This window comes from Lissotriton helveticus, chromosome 4_1 (genome assembly GCF_964261635.1).
Source record: "Lissotriton helveticus chromosome 4_1, aLisHel1.1, whole genome shotgun sequence".
NCBI classification, from domain to species: Eukaryota; Metazoa; Chordata; class Amphibia; order Caudata; family Salamandridae; genus Lissotriton; species Lissotriton helveticus.
Genome location: NC_136063.1, coordinates 525994686 through 526013239, shown reverse-complemented (window position 1 = coordinate 526013239; position 18554 = coordinate 525994686).

Below are 18554 nucleotides of genomic sequence, written 5' to 3'. Positions count from 1 at the left end.
CGAAGATATGTAGCATGAGAGGTGGCTGAAGGCGATTTGGCCATCTCTGTGGTCCAGAAACGCCGCGCCCCGCATTGGAGCCTAAAACTACAAGAAAGCCGCAGGCTCGCGTGATCGGCCGAGCCACGCGGAAGCTGTGTCACTCCTCTGATTTGGCAGTCAGAAGCCCCAGAGTATTCTCTTAGCCCAGGGGGAGATCCGATCACCAGATTCAACTTCCTGAGATCCAGCAAAGACAGTGTTGATCAGTAACCTGCAACGGTGAGCCAATCCGGGCCCCTCGTTGAAGACGGCGCAGTACACTGGCGGCATGCAGCGGCAGTTGAGACCCTGGGCGAGCCATCCGAGCAGCGATTGAGAGCAATGAGGAAGGGTGATTGATCACTCCAAAGTACTTACCTCGGAAAGGGTGAAATGGGCCTCAAAATAAAGAGTGATGCAGCGGTGTGTCTGAGATCCTGGTGATAAAGGCCCTCCGCCCGACCAATCCATGCAAAGGCCCCAATACCACACTTTGGTAATATTGTGCGGCCCCACTCACTTCGGAGCCGGCAGACCTTTAGCAATAAGACAAAGAGCGAGTAGAGAGGTCAAGGCATAAAGCTGGGTGGGTGCAGCCTGTGGCGAAGGAAACTTGAATCGGGAGTCACCATTCCAGTAATAACTTTCCGGCACAACGGAACTTACGATAGGATCGGTGCACAGACATATGGACTTTTTTATTTCGACCTACATAAATATCGAGTTTTAAATACCGTAGGGACAGAATATCGACATCAAGAATATCGGTGACCAGAATATCGACCTGAAGGTAAGAAATATCATTTTTGTTAATATCGAAGTGAGTAATACCGATAGCAAAAAATATCGTCGTTAATAATATCGATGTTTATGTTAGTGTTATATATTTTAGTAGTATTTTATATGTATGTGTTTCACATGTTTTGTTATGTTTTGTATTTTTTTTTCAAAATATATGTATTAAATGCTTAGAAGTTAGTAATTTTTTTAAAGTACATTTTTTGTTTTAGTACTGTAGCGGGTATTGGATTTATAGGGGAATAGGGTGAGAAGTATTTAATTATAGTAAATTAATTCATAATTTTTAGAAATGAGTAATTATTTTTAATAACATTTTGCATTTTAGTTCCATAGCGAATTGTGGGTTTATAGGGGAATAGGGAGGAGAGTAATTTAATTGTAATTAAGTAATGATTAATTTTATTTTTGGGTATTGATTATTAAGTTATTGTTAATTAATTATTAATTGGTAATTAATTGTTATTGATAATTATATTAATTGTGTTAATATTTTATTGGAGCTGGTTGTGTGTGGGTTTATAGGGGAATAGGGTGGGAAGTAATTTATTATAATTAAGTAATTAATTAATATGTATTGGTATTGATTCATTTATTAATTATTAATTTGTAATTAATGTTAAATAATTATTATTTATTGGTATAGATAATTAATGTATTGATAATTAAATATTAATTGGGAATTAATTTTTAATAATAGATTAATTGATAATTATATTACTTGCGTTAATTTTTATGCAGAGTGGGTTTTGGGTTTATTGGGGAATAGGTGGGAAGTAATTTAATGTTCTTAAAGTAATTATTAATTTTATTTTATTGGCATTTATAATTGTTTGTTGTTGATTTATTATTAATTCATTATTTCAATAAACATATATTTGATTGAAAATTATTTTATTTTAAACCCCTATGCTATCCAACACTTTCCCTACTGTTGCATACTCTGTAGTGCGAATAGTAATTTCTACCCCTACGCTATCCAACACTTTCCCTACTATTGCACTCTCTCGAGTGGGAATAGTAATTTTTACCCCTACGCTATCCAAAGCTTTCCCTGCTGTTGCACTCATTGGAGTGGGAATATTAATTTTTACCCTTACGCTATCCAACACTTTCCCTACTGTTGCACTCACTGGAGTGGGAATAGTAATTTTTACCCCTACGCTTCCCAACACTTTCATTACTGTTGCACTCTTTGGCGTGGGAATAGTAATTTTAACCTCTTCGCTATCGAACAGTTTCCCTACTGTCACACTTTTTGGAGTAGGAATAGTAATTTAAACCCCTCCCCTATCCAATACTTTCCCTACTGTCACTGGAGTGGGAATAGCACTTTTTACCCCTACGCTAGCCAACACTTTCCCTACTGTTGCACTCATTGGAGTGGGAATAGTAATTTTAACCCTTTCACTCTCCAACAGGTACACTACTGTTGCACTCTCTGGAGTAGGTATAGTAATTTTCACCCCTACGCTATCAAACACTTTACCTACTGTTTCACTCACTGGAGTGTCAGTAGCAATTTTTCCCCCTACGCTATCCAACACTTTCCCTACTGTTGCACTCTCTGGAGTTGGAATAATAATTTTAGCCCTACGCTATCCAACACTTTCCCTACTGTTGCACTCTCTGGAGTGGGAATAGTAATTTATACCTCTACGCTATCAAACACTTTCCCTACTGTTGCACTCACTGGAGTGGGAATAGTAATTTTAACCCTTGCACTATCCAACAGGTACCCTACTGTTGCACTCTCTGGAGTAGGTATAGTAATTTTTTCCCCTACGCTATCAAACACGTTCCTTACTGTTGCACTCACTGGAGTGCGAATAGTAAATTTTACCCCTATGCTACCCAACACTTTCTCTACTGTTGCACTCTATGGCTTTGGAATAATAATTTTTAGCCCTACGCTATCCAATACTTTCCCTACTGTTGCACTCTCTGGAGTGGGAATAGTAATTTATACCTCTACGCTATCAAACACTTTCCTTACTGTTGCACTCACTGGAGTGGGAATAGCTATTTTTACCCCTACACTATCCAACACTTTCCCTACTGTTGTACTCTCTAGCATTGGAATAGTAATTGTATTCCCTCCGCGAACCAATATTTTTCTGTATTCTTTTAGTTAATGTTGTGTATAATTTATTTCAAAAGATAAAAAATATTGTAGTTTTTAAATGTGTTAACAATATTTTTTATATTTTTATTTATATTATGTTTGTGTGTATAGATGTATTTATAATGTATAACATGTTTTTAACAATTTACACGTTATTAAAATAATTATTTACAAATATTTTTAAGTAAGTATATACATTATATTTTATATATATGTTTAATATTATATGTATTAGTTATGATTTTTAAACACTTTTAAATATTTTTAAATGTTTCTGTTAATTAATGTATTATTTACATTATTTTACATAATTTTTTTAACATTTAAAAAAAATCTATATTTTTAACAAAGATATTTAAGACATCGATATTTGTTTTCTATGTTTTTGTACTTACCATGATGTAGATAGGATGTCGATATTCTTGACTTCGATATTTTTGTCACAATATTTTTGTACCTCAATATTGTGGTAGTCGATATTTTGCCAATGATTCGGTAAGATCCATACGACCTGTTAACAGAGAGTGGCGTAGGGACTTGCTGTGGGCTTACAGTGATTGAAGGCGAAGCAAGCGGGTGAACATAGGAGAGAACCTACCTAGAGTTGAACGGTCTATCCCAGGTCTAGGCCCACAAGTTATAGCAAAGGAAATAATAAGAGGAGCTGGGGGTAACCAACTTTTTCCACACAGTGGAGAGAACTCTGGAGGTGCGAAGCGGATCTGGGAGTCCCCCCTTCCCTACTGGCAATGGACCCACCCGAGACTTTTGCTAAATGTGCGGTCATCTAAGGAGGGGCAACGACGTATAGCACCTACACAATGAAAAGGGCTTCCCCGTCCCTGGGTGATACCCGAAAAGCCACATGGGGTACACAGTGATTATGCTCCACAGGGGGGCAGCGAGCAGTAGTCTGGGGGTTGCGGAGGCCGTGAACAAAGACAAGACCCTCCCTAAAGCTACTTTTTCATCAGGATTGCACCCAATAATGTCCAGAAATAAAGGCACAAAAAATACTCACCAAACTATCTTGACTGCTACGCAATATCCAGAAGCTCAGGCCCGGACGGACCACATGGACCAGAGGCCAAGGCGAGTATGCAGCAAGAAGTGGAGAATCCCTTGCTGAAAGACATCATGGAAGCTATCATAGGAGTGCGCACATCACTTAAGAAAAGAATGGATTTAATAATCACCGAAATCACACAATTTAGGGCAGTGTCGCATCTAGGTAAAAGGTCAGTCCCTGTAAACTGTGACAAGTGTAATGTAGGGAAGAATATAGGTGAAGAGTAATGAGATTACCAAGGCCTACATTATAGTACCTATATGGAATATTACACCGGTCTACCATAATCAATTGCTTTGGCAATATATATATATATATATATATATATACATATATATATATATATATATATATATATATATATATATATATATATATATATATATATATATATATATATATATATATATATATATATATATATATATATATATATATATATATATATATATATATATATATATTAAAAAAATCAAATTTCCAGTTCCCCATTTTTGATTTATCATAGCTTTGTTGCTTGGCATCATTCTGTTCATTAAAATATTCTCTATTTTTATAAACTGGAGTGATACTTTTAGTATTTTTTTTTGTGTTTAAATGTTTTGGTAAATCTAAATGCTTTACACATTTTCATAAGTTAAACCTATCTGCTCTGTGCCATAGCTACCAGGGGTTGAGCTCAGGTTTAAATTAATTACTGACACATTTACATGGACTAAACAGGAATAGTGCCATTATTACTTATGGTGCAGACTACCATCCACCCCAACTACTAATCCATGTTCTCATATTGTGTCTTGTTTCTTTCAGTTTACATTTCTTAGTTTGCAGTCTGATGCTGTCTAGGCTGCAGGTGTGCCAAGAACAACCAAAGAAGGTGAGCTTTTCTTCACGATTAGTCGGCTGCTGGTCATGATGGCTTTGTAAATTATGTAGATAGTTTTGAAGATGGTACAGGTCAGTAAGAGGAGCCAATGGAGGTCTATCTGAATGGGGTGTTGTGATAATATTTCTTCTAGCCCTGGATAAGACTTGCTGTATTATAGGGCTGCCAGTTTGGAGCCTGGGAGGCTATGGGGCAGGGCTTTACCACTATACAGATGCAAGAGCACAAGGACTTAAGCAGAAGTTCTGAAATAGTTTTATGGAAGAAACAGTTGAAAAGTCTTTGGGAGAGACAGGCGGTACTAAGGCATCTTTGTATTTTTTTCCAATGTGTTTCTTGAGGGTGAGTTAGTGTTCAGGGTTAATCCAAATGATTTGGCATTCTCTGAAAGCTGTGGGTCAAAGCTGTTAAGGTACATGTCAGTGAGCTAGGTTTGCATTGTTTCTTGTTAGCTGATCTTCATAAAAAACTGGAATTCTGGGTGGGTCCTTGTTTGGATAGTGTGCAGGCAGTGTTTGAGGCACTGGATGTCTGAAGCAGAGGAGACTTTCATGTACAGTTTTGTATCATCGGCATATTGGTGAATCTTGGCGCTGTTATCTATGAGTACAGCACCAAGCAACTCCATGTAAATTGAAGATGACAGAGGACAGTATAGAAATGTGAAGGAAGACACAGGTGATACATATCTTTTTGGGTCCTGGAAGTGCCCATGTGAATAATGTATTGCTAGTTGAGAATGTAGGAGGATACCCAGTGAAGGACATTGCAGTTGAATCCCATTTGAGACTCAATGGTGCTGTGAGGTTAGGATGGTCGACTGTGTCAAAGGCAGACGAGAGATCCTGCAATGTCAGGAGGTAAAGGTTATCTAATCTGTGGTCAAGAGGCCATCATCTATGATTTGTAAGATTGGGTCTCCATGCCGCTGTACGATCTGCAGCCAGACTGGTAGGCTTGTATGAGATGGTTAGAACTGATGTGATCTTGGTGTTGAACATAGATTGAATTTTCATTGATCTAGCCAATGAATGGTATGTAAGATGTGGACCAGCAGTTAGCAAGGTTATCAGGGTCTAGTGTAGGTTTTTAGGTGTGAGAGAATTTTGCCTGCCTTAAGAGCTTCTGGGAAGATGCCTTGAGTAAGTGAGACATGGTGAGAAGGAGACTCCCCAGAGAGAGCTTTCATGAAGGATGAGGGTAAGACATCATATTCATAAGAAGTGACTTTGAAGATTTTGAGTATGTCAGCGAGACCTGCAAATGAAAGTTGCGGCAGGCACATTACAAAAGAAGCGAGTATCCAACAAGGCTTCTTTCTGCTCAACTATATCAAATTGAATCCCATAAGACAAACCCCACTAATAGGAATGATTGGGTAGACTGATAAGGGATCCATCAGACATAGTAGAAGAATTCACCACATTCTATGACACCATATAGTTCAGACACAGTGGATATGTCTTCTGAATTTCCTACAGGTTCTCCAGCTACCCTTCTTGGATGATATACACAGATAAAAACTGAGAGGGGCTATATTAGAGGAAGACATTTTGAAAGCAATCAATGAAATGTCAATGGGCAAGGTGAAGGGATGAAGATGGACTTCACATATGTAAAAGTCACATAAAAAGAGGTAAGAGATAGCAACCTACAGAGTCACAAGGAGAGGCAGCAAGGAAATAGAGGAATGACAGACATCATTGACTACATAGACATGGTTAAGTAAATCCATGATAAACCTATTGTGCTAAACAAGGGAGAAACAGATCAACAGTTAGCTATCTAAACTAGAAGAAAAGATGACTTAGAGGGTAACTGAGTCAAAGGATGGGCTGATTGCATAATATAGATACTTGGAATTTAGAAATATTGTCAAAATTACATGTGGAATGACATGAGGGAACAGACTCCCAGGGGTGTTATTGGAAATGGCACAATATTATAGTTGATGAACTTAGAAATGTTTAGAAACAATGTACTGCTAATTTAAAATGTTGTTGTTTTTATGACCAATCAGTGAATATTTTATTGATATACATATAAATGTCAATAAGAAATTGAAATCCAGAAATCAAAATCCTGTGCTTCATGGGCAAGGCAACCTGGGAAAATAGTAGGAAAGAACACTGCTCTCCTCGCAACCTCCAAAATTCCCTTATGGGTGCACTCCACCACACAAACACACCACTCAATCACTTAGTTAGCGGTTCAACTATTTAAAACACATACCACCAAGAAAGATATTTAGATAAAGCTTTGATTAATAAGATACAAATCACATCCACATGTCCAACTCTATTGAATCATATGTTTGTGATATAAACACAGAGAGAACTTTCATGTCGCAAATAAAAAATATACATTAAAAAAACCTTATTACTTACCCCCCAAGGGCAAATCGATGCTGTGATTCACACTTAAATAAAAACACAACAGATACAAATAAACACCCAACAGGAGCAGTATACATGTAACTGTTACAGATGCTAATCCAAAATTCACATCAAGCATGAGTACTGGTGAAATATATATTTTTAATCAATAGTTCCTCCTCCCAATTGGATTCAGCCAAACGTTGTGTCAATGCATTTCAGTGCACACAAATAAATACACTTCACCCTATTTAAGAGAATGATCTTTGGTTATTATTCTCCCTCATTTTAAAATGTTTCAAAAATGCATTGAATATCGCTAAATCGCTGTGCCTTGTATAAGGTTATGTATATGGCTGATTCTTAGTTATATCGAGTTCACATTCACTAGCAGTGGCGGCTCCTCTACAGGGGTGTTTGGGCACCAGCCCCTGCTTTCTCGCCAATGCGAGAAGGCAGAAACAAATAGTAGTAATAACTACCATTTGTTTCTGCTTTCTCGCACGGCAAGAAAGCATAAATTCCTGGTTGGGGGTGGGCAGTGTTGCTCGAGGGCAGGGGGAGTGGCTTGCCCACTGTTCTTCATACTGACTGTTTGGGCAGCCTGAGGCTGCAGCATACAGAGAGAAATTGACCCGGGTGGGGCAGCGGCCTGACCAATCAAAAACGCTGCGGTGGAGCGGAGGGAGGCTGCCTGCTGCCTTCCTGATGACGTGCTCTGCGGGAATTGAAAAACAGGGCGGTGGGAGTCGGGAGTCTCCGGGACGTTAAGTTTAAACTTTATTTTATATCTTTTTTTCCCCTTAAACTCCTCCCACCTCCCCCCTCATCCCCTCCAGGGCGCGACGCCGACAACCCCATTTACACCCCCCCCCCCCGTAATGCCGGCCACGACTGGTCCCTGCACCTTCTTACAAGTGCCATAGGGCACAACGGAATTCAATAAGGCGGGCTGAATATCCCTCACGTTTCTAATAGAGTTGCCGTCCGCCAACTCTGGATCAGGTCGTAAGAGTGGATATGCATGTTTTAGTGTCTCTGCGGGCAGCATTTCGAGTACAGGAATGTACTACTGCTCTTGTTAAGGCCAGTGCCAGCTAGCACTTCTCAGCATGGCTCTTGTACTGTTTTGGAATATTAGGTGGTATGCATCTCAAGAGCTGCTGTTTGCTTTTCTCTGTGTGTACAATGATGAAATATGGTATTAGAATTCCTGCTGAACGTATCCGTTTATTTGCATGGCCTTTGATACTGATTTTGATTCTGGATATGGAACTGAATTTCGATTACTCCTTGCTTTCTGTTGTAAATATATATTCCGTGAGGTGAGGAATCACTGTAGTTTTTGAAGTTGTACTGCCCAAGGTTCCGGACTGTTATTTGGTGGCTCCTGTAACTTACATATAGTGTTAATTCTCACAAGAGGGACCAAAGTCACCAGACAGCACTAACAGGAACTGCCTTAAACGACAAGCACGGATCGCGTTGGCTCATTGGGAACCGCGAGTTCTGCATTTACACCAGCGACGTGAGCAGATGTAAATCAGTGCACTGAGTGCCACTCTGGCGTTACAGTTTTTGCTATTAAACACTGCCAGCCCCCGTAAACAGTCCTCTGCGGGAAGTCAATTCAAACATGTGGCAAAACAACATTTTGCAATGTAAGCAGCTGGAAGGGGAATGTGCACGTATGAGTTGACAATTTCACATTGGTGCATAAATTCCGTTTTGACACCACGGTTAGGTAGGTCTCGGTTCATGGAATCCATTGTAGTGGATCACAAACATGTAGAGGTGTCACGGACCTAGGGGTGTAGTCACACCCTAATGACGAAAGAAATCTCGCACACCTCACCTACACTTTTCACAGCCCTGCAGTGACTTCCAGGATTCGAGAGCGTGTTAATTAAATGATATTGGGCACTCAAGCCACAAAAACAATAAAAGGGACGGCCATTTCCATGTCTTTTACGCCCACCTCTTTCAAATGTCACGAGCCGCCACTGTTCACTAGCCATCAGTAAGTTATGTTGTTTGCTTAAATAGCAATACTGCTTGCTAAATACCTTATTCCAGAATGGCTCATCACATAAATGGAGCCTGAATAACAAAAGAACAGGGATTGCTTAAAAAGTATAGCCTACATCTAACCACTAACAAGAAGTAGAGTAAGTACTAAAAAAAGAGCGAATTAATAAATTGGAATTCAAAGTTGACATGTCTTCCACTAAGAATCTGGCAGCAAGTGTGGACCAATACTTTACAACGCAACCATTACATCGCACTACACTTACAACGCAGGCATTACATCGCAACATCCTTTACAGCGCATGACACTACAACGCATACCATTATAACGCATGACACTACATCACTTGTCACTACAACACAGGCATTACAACGCATACCATTACAATGCATACCATTGGAGTTAGAATAGTAATTTTTAACCCCTACATTATCCAACACTTACCCTACTGTTGCACCCCCTGGAGTTAGAATAGTATTTTTTACACCATACTATCCAATACTTACCTTAAATGCAATGTAATGGTATGCGTTGTAATGGTATGCGTTTTAAAGGTAGTATGCAATGTAATGGAATGCGTTGTAAAGGTAGTTTTTTTAAATGCAATGTAGTGTCATGCGATGTAATGGAATGCATTGTAGTGGATGTTGCGATGGAAAAACTGTGTTGTAAGTGCATGCGTTGTAAATGTATGCATTTTAATGTCATACATTCGGGTCCCAGATGCTAACGTGACCATTGGCATACCAAAAATAATCACTTTTAGAACAAACAATGCAAAATGTAAATATGCTATGCTTTGTACAAAAGTAATGTTGATGTTGGATAGTGTGATTGCACTCCTTCCAAAACACCACACAAACTGATGACCAAACACAACCCACCACTAGTAAAAAGCCCTTAAGTATACCAATTGACATCCTCATCAGTCTTTGGCCATTAGGTACCAATTACAACCAATGATTTACGTGAAGAACTATTAGAGTCTACACTCAACAAAACTAAACAACAACTGGTACTCGCACTAAGATCTCCTTCCAAACATTACCTTCCAAAGAGCAGCCATGCATACCCCCAATGCATTACTCTGATCAATGCACACACAGCCATCAAGTAAACCTTTGAGGTCAACTACATTGTTGAAGAATTGGTAGTTTATCTGGATTGCGAGTAACGTAGGTCTAGATGAACTAAACGACTCATCACAAAAAGTGGTTGCAAATTCTACCCAGACTTTATGGGATGGGTTTTGATTTTGGGACGTGATCTTTGTACCAAAATGTCGCCATTTGCAAACCCTTATGATTGGAGACAAATATAAGGATGGTAGTTTTTAAGAAACAGCAGACCACAATCTCTCTGGTTGCGTTCCCAAACGGGAACCTTTTTTTTATAAGCTGCCCTTATTCCTTAAAGAAACAAGTGCTGCATAAAACAAATGCTTGCCTTTTTGTAAACATCAAGGAATGGGAGCTGCAAGTTGGCCCATGGATCACTGCCTGCGTCTAGTGTCAACACGATGAACGAAGGAGAAGCTCTTTCGAGGTGACAACTTCACCTTTGTGAATCAGTTACCCCCTACTTTGAGGTATTGATAACTGATCACCATTGTATTCACAACTGATGGGTGGATACCATACCAAATCGTAGTAAGGAGAGGACTCTTCCTTCAGGCTACTTCCTAATTACAATTCGGCATGAGTTGTAAACCTATTTTGTGAGTTGGAAATGCTTCTTTAACTTGCAAAATGGTTTTAACAAATATCAAAAAACCCTTTTGCAGTTACAAACTCTGACATTGAGAATTATAGGTTTGTGGACACAAAATGGCTTTGTATATCTGGTCCTTAGTAATCCACTAACACAATCACCACGTTTAACTAACAACTTAAAAATGGGTGCAACGTCTTCACCAATAAGAAGGTCCAAAAATGTAGGAACGGTGGAGATGTTACTGTTATCCATGTGTAAGCTATAACATGTAATTTATTTGTACACTCGTGGATGTTTGTGAGACAGTCTATTGAAGCGCAAGTAGGGCTTCTCATAGCTCCACCTCCAATCCTGCCTGAGATGGGGCATTCAGGTAACCTAGTTTCTCTGTTATGTTGTTGTCTGGGAAGATCATACAAAGGCCAAATGCCACTTGCACCTAGGCATGTTACCCAGGAACAGGTTGCAGGCACCACATGGTGTAGGGTAGACAAATATCAGCTTTCTAAAAGTGGCCTTTATAAAAGTGTGACCTAAAATCCAACTTTACCTTTGAAAAATAATTTTATATGACAATTTCCCAGACACCAAACATGCCTTCCCTACCTGATCCCTATCAAAAATTAGCACTTATTTAATGTAATAAGGTAAAACAGTGTTATCCTATGGGAGAGGTAGGTCTCACAGTAGTGAAAAATTAATTTGTGAGTTTTTCACTTCCAGGACATATTAAACTTAAAAGTACATGCCCAACTTTTTAAATACACTGCACCCTGCCCTATGGGCATACTCTATGGGTGACTTATATGTAATAAAAAGGCACTTTTAGGCTTGGCAATGGGTTATTTTGCCAAGTCAAATTGACAGTTTAACCCCTTTGGATAAACTTTGGCAGTTGGAAATCGCGAGCACTACCTTCGTAGTGCTGCGCACGTCCAATGGCCGACGCGGCCCCGCCCGTTTTGTGGAAGTGCTGCACTGCCGCGAAATCGCGGCCACGGCAAACGGGTTAAAACTGAGGGCAGGCTGCAATGGCAGGCTAGAGACATGTTTTAAAGAGTTATTTAAGTGAGTGGCACAATCAGTACAGTAGGCCCTGGGTATATGGTATATTACTTTGCTAGGGCCTTATCTGTAAATTAAACATGCCAATCTGATATAAGTACATTTGACCATGTTTTAGGGAGTGAGCACTGGCACATTTACCACAGGTTAGCAGCGGTAAAGTGCAAAGAGTCTTAATGCCAACAAAAACAAATTAAGAAAAATAGGACCGGGGAAGGCAAAATGTTTGGTGGGAAGACAAGTCTAAGGCTGACTGGTCTAACAAATGTTCTGAATACGTCTACCCCTGTAAATTCACAGGTAGTAAAACAGTTCATACTCTTCAGTCATCTGGCCCACTGATATCATTACCGAGTCAGGCACTGTCCTATTCCTAGCAAGCTGATTAAAGCAGATGTTGGTTTAACCAATTTTCAAACAACCATCCCAGAGAATATGAATGTGAGTCGACTAATGAATATGTGGTTATAAACAGGTGCATTTGCCAGAGGTAAAAATGAAGGGATGGTTTCCATGGGCTTTGAACGAATGATTACAATTTATTTTCCATGTTTTTATCAGTTTCCTCAGAGGTCAGGCTCAATCCGAGTTTAATGAGACTTGATGTTTGTATTTTGAGACTACATTATTTTCATGCTTGTTTCAGGTTGTTTATTTGTGCTAAGACGTATCTGTATACCTTGTTAAATATGACATAAATCCTTTTCTCTCGATTTCAAAAGTTAGATGCAAATAATGGAATTTTCTTCTACTCTTGTACAATGATTGACTAAAATATGTTGAAAAGACCATCACACCACTGTTGATATTTTATATCGCATGGGAATAACTGTGAAGGCTTGAGGAGAACTTTGCTATGCACCATGTGATGTTTCAGTAGGTGGTGGGCGCGCTAATGTGAGCAATAGGTTAAACTAGCACAAAAAATGTCCTACTCTAGAAGCGGGGCATACTTCACTTTGTGCTTCATCTTCTACAAATAGTTAGGGGACCAAACAATTCAACAGCCAGTAGCGGCTCGCACAGGTAATGCCGTGGGGCGGTGGGGCCGGGCTGGTTGGGGGGGGGGTTAGTGGAGTGTGACATACAACGGGAAAGTGGAGAGTAAAAGGAAATACATAAATCAAAGCACTTACTTTGAGCTCACAGCACCACTGAGTCGGCGATGCTGGGAGCGCTTTGATGTATTTATTTCCTTACTCTTCACTTTCCAATTGTATGTCACACTCCACTACCCCCCAAGCAGCATCGCCCCTGCCGCGCCCCACTGACACACAGCTTTACCTGTGCGAGCCGCCACTGTCAACAGCCCACTTGAGTAGATCATTTCCTTATCACCTTAATCATTACCAATTTATTTAAATTCTCCTTAAATCTACCTCATTCAGTTTGTCTAGTCCAATCCATTTTCTTCGATGCATTTCCTACATCAGCATGCAAAACAAGAGGCTCCACTAAAGTTCTTCACTATAGAAATAAAAACATCAACAACTAAAAAACTGGATGACAATGAGACAACCAAAGAAAATCACCCTTTAACCCAACAATCTTAACAGCAAGGTGATCACACAGTTACCAATATGTAGATGGCAGGAAATGTCACAGTTTAAACATTTGATGAACCTAGGCTGATTCTGAAGGAATCCCTTAACACACTTGCATCTAAAATCACAGAACTGTTGCAAGGTTCCAAACCTAGTATACAAAAGTTAATCATAATCCATCCACTAAAAACAAAGGTAAACCCTAAAACGCGTGAATTTCTGCTTTAGATATGGAATGTTACAAAATAAGCAAAAAAAGGAAAAACCATGATGTTTCATTCAATTTGGAATTATTCGAGGAGCAGTTCGGTGCTATCCTAAAATACACCAACTTTCAATCTGTTACATGAAGTGTACTACATCAACTGCTTTTGGACACAGAACAGGAATCACATAGGACTACTCCATTATAACCTAGATAGTGCCCTACCCCACCAAAGGATATTCAAAAGATACAGCATTCCAGGTCCATCCTGGAGAGAAAAACAGATTGCACAAGTCTCGGCCTGAAGAAGAAAAATCAACATTGAAAGTCCCTTGCATCATGTATGACTGTATAGTGGTCACAGGCCCCACTTATTAGCAATTTCACAATATCCAGAGGGCAAAAAAATAGGTCAGGAAATTCCAGGATCAATGACTAAGCCAAATTCAGGAAGTGCAGGATGATGCAGGCGCCCCCCTCACTTCCTTCCCGTTCAAGGTCCTGTCCATTCTGCTCACATTCAATATGGCTTTGTACACAGTCCTCTTTAAAAAGCCCCTCACCCAACATTGAAACGGAGCTCTCCCTTCCCCTCCATGTATTCTGAACATGCATCAGCACATGTGCGCTACACCACAATAGGACTGGTCGAGATGAAATCCCATTGTTTCATTAGGAGCAGAGACCTAGTTATTGGTTCTAGATTTAACGGTGCAGTGGTGCACAGTGGCTGCAAGCTGAAATCATGGCCTGTTACAATTAGTTTAACCCCTTCGACGCTCATGACGAGCTGGGCTCGTCATGAGGTAGCCTCCTGGCACGCTCATGACGAGCCCAGCTCGTCATGCAAAGTGCGCTTTCGCAAAATCCAGCGTACGGGGGGGAATCATGCCGCACGCATGCGGTTAAGTAAATACATAAATACAACATAACCGTGTCCATATCATTAAAAAACATGTTTTAGGCTTTAAGAGAAGTAGTGTAATCCTAGGCTGCAGTTTAACTCCCCGCTGCTTAAATAAGAGTAACAATTTGATTTAGATTAGGCAAAAAAAGGAATAACAAGGAAATGTGATGGGATTCCTTAAAATGCATATTCAACAAAAAATAATAATTTGGCGGGAATATTTATCTTTACATCAACACTCAAGATCCCTTTTCGCTAGCTTAGAAAATATTTGAGAAGTTGTTTAACAATGCCACATTATATTAACTGTACTTTTTCATGCATTTTCTTTTGGATCCTAACCAGATATTCGTCTAGCAAACCACTAAAACATTTTCTGCTCAAATTTGAGCTTGTAAATGATGTACTTTTCGTGACTGCTTTATTCCTAAACCAACCAAATATTCATGACAAGAATCATTCCAAACCTTTATTTTAATTAATTTAGTAGTTTGCTCTCTCTTCATCTTGGATATGAAAGAATACACTATTTTGTAACAAAAATTCAGATGATATGGAACAATTTACAGTTACCACTTGTAAATTTATGCTGGGCTGTGCAAGCAAATTCGTAAAACACAACGATGGAAAAAGGAGGAACAAATTCTGCACTATTCTCAAAATAGGGGACAATTAATTCACCTATTTTCATGCCAAATGTTCACTATAGAGTTAATCAAACATTTTATACATCATCACTCGCACAAGGGGACATGATTACACATTTTATTTTTTGTAATCAGCACATAAATTATTTTTATCTTATTTCGTATAGTCTTTTTTTCTTTCAAACAAACAAAAAGAAATAATATGTATATTTTAGTATCAATACTTCATACACCACTATATACATCCATATATACACACCTATATACAACCAACAACAAAAACACTTTAGACAAAAATGAAACAAAAAACCAAAAAACTAGAACATTTTTCACCCTTAGAAAAAGATTGTAGCAAAGGCTAAATGCCCTCCCATTAGCTTTAGGAGGTGCACGAGGGGGTCGTCAGACAACACTGGTTCAATGCACACATTTTACAGAACCTAAATTAACAAGTGTGTCACAAGGCATTAATTTCCAAAATCAATTTTTATACAGGGACTCCTCCATATGGAAAGTGTCGATGCGGTCGCGTTTCGGCCTTCCAACAAGTCTGGCCTCTTCAGGACAGGGCGATAAACAACAAGCAAACTCAATCCGGCAGCAGCTGGTAACCAATCACTAAAGGTGCATCCACTATTTCTTATAAACACCTGGATTTGGTGCATTTCTATTCACATCTGGGTCCGTCTTTCCTCTCTAATGTATACTTTCCAAATGTCAGTCTTCTACGTGTGAGTCCTATCATACAACCACGCACGGGGCCGCCATCACGGTCGGAATAAACTCAGCTACCGCTTCACAATTCAGACTTTAGAGCTATTGTTTGTGTCCATTCTGCTGAGACACAGCTCATAAATGAACAGCCTTCTGCTTTACCTAGAAATGAGACTTGGCTTGGCAAAATTACATTGTCACATCTGGATTAAGATTAGAAGTAACCACAAAAACAACAGATTATGCACTGAACTATTTTGTTTTATATCTATCAAACACAACTTAATTTCAAGTGACAAAAAAGATATCCACTCTCAAATTAAAATCAACCTGAATCCAAATATCGTTTATCTATGAATGAGTGATTTTGTGGAATATGTAAAATACATGCCACGTGTATATTTACAGCCGTACCCCTCAGTGTAATTGTTATATGATGTGTGGGGGTTGCAAGGTTAAACTGCTCTTGAAAGAAGCAGAGAATGAAAATAGTTGAAAGCCCTACCTTAAAAATTGCAACTGGTGCGTTCTTGCTTGACCCCACTTTGTATGTTTCTGCCATAAGGGAATGGAAGATACTTTAGCAGACTTTCTGGAATGTACATTTATGAAGAAGATGCTCAACATAAAACAAATCAGTTGTGTGCACTAACAGCAGTTTGTGGCAATCCCATTAAACTCAACTTCACCCATATAGGCAAACTAGGATGCTGAAAAATATTATTGATATTACAAAGGCAGTGCAGTGAGGGAACATCTCTCCTAGATTTATGGGCCACGTTTTCTTTGAACTAAGGATCTCAGAGCTTTGCCTGGTTGGAAACTCCAGTTGATTCTAATATAATTTTTACACTGGTTTCCAAAGCCTCTAAGTCATTGCTAGTGTTGTCTAATGATTTATTTTGATTTCAGCTGGTAGTTGCAGTCCAGTGTCCAAAAACCCATAGGCTGCAGCTTCATCCAGCAGAAATCAATTTTACAACTGTTCAAATTGAATTTCAAACAGGGTAACAACTACGGGATCCCATATTTTTTGTTGTGGATTTTGTGTGCTCTTTTAATACAGTGTTTCATTAGAATATCAGTCACAGATGCTTACACCAGATGAAAAACTACATTTTCCCTTCAATTAGCAGAAACTATTGGCAAGTATGATTAAAAGAGCTAGAAACAGTGAGGTTTATCGCCAGTTTAATATTTTCTACCCATTTGACTACCATCATTTTTAAGTCATCAATATAAATATTTTTACACATGTCAAAAGTTTGATAATCATAAATTTACACTTAAAATTCCTACTTCTGACTTCCTAAGAAGACACAAAATTCAAAAAAAGCACACAACAAAATCTACAGCAGTGCTACAATTCCAAAAGTACTACTTTTAACACATGCGTTCTCCTCTGAACGTGTCCTCTGGGTGTGCAAACTGCATGAGTAAGTATGGCAAATTTTGATATGTGTGTATCCAAATAGTCATTGCTTTTTCCTTCACCTAGAAAATGTTTTTCTGTTTGGAGAAGATACTTCTCATGAACATCCATTACATTTAGAAATGTTCATCTAAATTTCCAGCACATGGGTTCCATTAAATAATCCAGCAATATGCACCAGTGTTCTGCCAATAGATGGCCTGATATAGTGTTTGATAGACAGTATTCCTTTTGTCAGCATGCAGCGCATATTACCACCACCATCCTGACTGACTACTGTCTTACAGATTTAGAGATAGCCACTTGCCCACTAGTTATCCCTGTACATTGAAAGGAACCACTGTACAGCGGTTCCATTTAATTTACAAACATTTTGTGGATGGCTGCCTACGGTTTCAACAGCCATTCACCAACATTTAAACATTCCTTTTATTTTCCAGAAACTAGTTTTATTTTCAGAGAAACAAAACAATAATGCCCTCCAACACTGGGAGCTGACTGCAGTGGTGTGGGGAGATAATTTTCTTTTATTCCACACTGCCAGGTCTTTGTTCATGGTGACAGCCAGGAAGAAAAAAGACATTACACTGTCCACCCTAAGTAGGGTGAGTGGCATAATGTCTTTCCACCAACAGCCCTATCTCTATTGGGTCAACAGAGGACGTTTTCCATTGATGGAGCCAATGTGAGCCTCATTAATGGAAAAGTGAAGATTTGCCTGTCTCTAAATGAGGTGGGTAGACCAAGGGCTTGGCAGACAGGATACTCCATGCCATATGTGACATTAGAGAGGACACTGGGGAATAGACTGGATGATTTCATTCTGGAATGTCTAAACACAGTATTGCACAATAACTATTTTAAATTCAATTGTAACCTATACCATCAGATCAAAGGTACGAGCATGGGGGCAACTTGTGGCCCCAGTATAGCGAATATCTTTATCTGAGAATATGAGCGACAACATATCTATAATGAACTAGCACCCTTATATGAAACCTACGGCAAGAAATACAGTATTACA